Source organism: Austrofundulus limnaeus, unplaced genomic scaffold (assembly GCF_001266775.1).
Source record: "Austrofundulus limnaeus strain Quisiro unplaced genomic scaffold, Austrofundulus_limnaeus-1.0 Scaffold565, whole genome shotgun sequence".
NCBI classification, from domain to species: domain Eukaryota; kingdom Metazoa; phylum Chordata; class Actinopteri; order Cyprinodontiformes; family Rivulidae; genus Austrofundulus; species Austrofundulus limnaeus.
In genome coordinates, this window is record NW_013952967.1 from 225,406 (window position 1) to 228,062 (window position 2,657).

At 40.2% G+C, this 2,657-nt stretch overlaps 1 protein-coding gene across 1 annotated transcript in view; it reads left to right on the plus strand.

Annotated features, from left to right (window-relative positions):
* med13a (mediator complex subunit 13a) overlaps positions 1-2,657 on the plus strand; it is a gene marked incomplete in the record, with an annotated part of 244,898 nt that overhangs the window by 207,328 nt on the left and 34,913 nt on the right.

The following is a 2,657-nucleotide window of genomic DNA, read 5'->3' on the forward strand; positions in this document are numbered from 1 at the left end:
CACGCACACGTTTGTTCTTCTATCCTCATGGGGACTTTGCGTTGACTTTCATTCATTTACCAGTATTTTCTATTATCATTTGACCCTAAACCTAAACTTTACATGGGATGTGAACTGGGCTTATGTCCCCATAAGAAACAGTGGGTCCTCACCAGGCTGTGTAGTTTGCTTCATCTCTAAAGAGATGCTGCTCTTTAATATTGTTTATTTACTGTCTTAGTTGTTGTTGTTCTTTGGGTTTTTTTTTATTCAAGTGCATTTTTGTTAGAGACTGAGAGTCCACTTTGTTAAACATTCTTTAAAAATTAAAGTTTATTGATTTATTACATTACGCTTTTATAATTATTAGTTGTAAAATGATCACCAGGCAATATTATCGCTTATCGCAATAATTTGTGAGACAATTAATCGCCCAGCAAAATTTGTTATCGTGACAGGCCTAATTTGAGATGAAGTTTCGGACAACACCGAGTCCCCAGCAAATAGCAAATATGTAGTGTCAAAATGGTAGGGTGTAACTTGGCTTAGAAACACCTGAAAGAGACAAAAACTTATTTTCTCCACCACAGTGATGGGTTGGTCATCCTGAGCAATAAGTTCAGTCATCTGTTCTGTGATCCTTTTAGTCTTATTTAGGGATGCACCGATATGAAAATTTCAGCTAATATCTATGTCAGATATTATTATTTCTGTTATGGCCAATAGCCGATATTTACCAATATTACACAAACACACAAATTATTTCTATACATATACTCACAAACACACTTGTCTTTTTCGATACCGTAAAAAAATGACGAAACCTCTGACATGGCTCTCTACTTCAGTAATTCCTGCCTGCGCAGCCTCACAATCATTCATAATCAAACAAATACCACTCAACCAGCCATTTCCCCTCCCAAAACAGAAACACGAAGCTAAAAAGTGGGAAATCGATATCAGACGTTAGTGTTGGCCCAGTTTTACTTATTGGACCGATACCAATATGCTAAACAATGATGCTAAAACCTTGGCCGATACCAATATTAATGCTGATGTATCATGCATCCCTAGTCTTGTTGTTTTTTTTCTTAGAAACTTAGCTTTATAACAGGATTTCATTAAAATGCCCTGTCACCCATGTTGTTCCATTACATCACAGAGTTTTATGGCAGTTGAATTATGGCCACCATACTGCTTTGTGGCTGATGGTGGTCAGAGGGTCCGGTGGCACCGATGCATGGCAGCTCCACCTCTGTCAGTGTGCCCCAGGGCAACTGTAGCTACAGTGTAGATTGCCATCATCAGTGTGTGAATGTGAGTGTGAATGGGTGAATGTCTGTAAGTGTAAAAACACTTTGGGGTCCGGAGGGACTTGATAAAGTGCTCTATAAGTTCAGTCCATTTACCGTAAAACCACARAATGTTGTTCAGCAACAGAGATCCAGAGCTTGGCTGTGGTCAGCTACTCTCATTCTGATTTTTGGAAAATGACCCCTCATCCCAGCAGGTGTGCAGGATGAGGGGCATTATTTGAATTGTAGTGAGCCTGAGGCTCAGAGATGTAAACAGCATCATTTGAGATATTGTGAGAGCGAGGTCTYTTCTTCAAAGAGGCAAWTACCCATGATGCCTAGCGACCCCATAAATAGGCTCCCTAGCCTGGCCTCCGTCACTTTTCATCGCCACGTKATTGTCATCAAARTTTTAAAAAAGGGAGGGTCTCAGCCAACCCCTAAATCTAGCTCCAAAAAAGTGGTGGGTGTTCTCTGAGCCTCAGGCTCACTACAATTCAAATAATGTCCCTCATCCTGCACACCTGCTGGGATGAGGGGGCATTATTTTTCATTTACGTTCGCCTTCGTCTAAGAGATGTAAACAGCATGTTCAAAGCTGATGACAATCACACTGCTTGCGTGGACTATTTCACAGGATTCAACCACACAACCTCAATGGAGATGCAATCCAACAAAAATTTTATTTCAAGAAAGAAAATACAGATTAACTGAAATTACAACTCAAAAGTCTATCCGAGAACTTAGTCCCTTCCCCGGACTCTCGGTAATAAAACTTTTTAAACATATTAACTGAAGTCCAATCTGCGGTCCGTAGAATCTGTTTCAGTGAAACGCCACTGTTAAATGCTGCTGAAACAGAAGCTCCTCTGTAAGAGTGGGGTCAATTCCTACATTAATGAGCACTGTCCGTAGCCATCTGGCAATAGTGCATGTAGACACCGCAGAAAAATTCTTGTATGAAATCAACAATCTACTTGACGTCCTTAGTTCCCGAGTGCAACAAATATATTCAAACAATGTGTCCAATACACAAATTTCTGGTTTAGAGTATCTCTCCAGAATAATCTCCTGAATCGGTTCGCCCAACTTACTTGTTTTAGTGAGTTCATAAATTAAAAATTCACTTTAAAGTGATCGCCTGCTACTTGCAGATAACTTAAATCTAACTCCACCAGTGCCTGAGCTCTTGCTGCTGTGACCAATGCCAGCAATGCTGTCAGCTTTAATGTCAAATTTTACAAACTTAAACTCCGATGAGGAAATAAGTCAAAACACTACTGACATCCCATATCCGAGTGTAACGAGGCCTCAGTGGCCGTAAATTAAATAGTCCTTTCATGTACCTGAGCAACCATCTAGGATTTGAGACCCAAGTAGCAC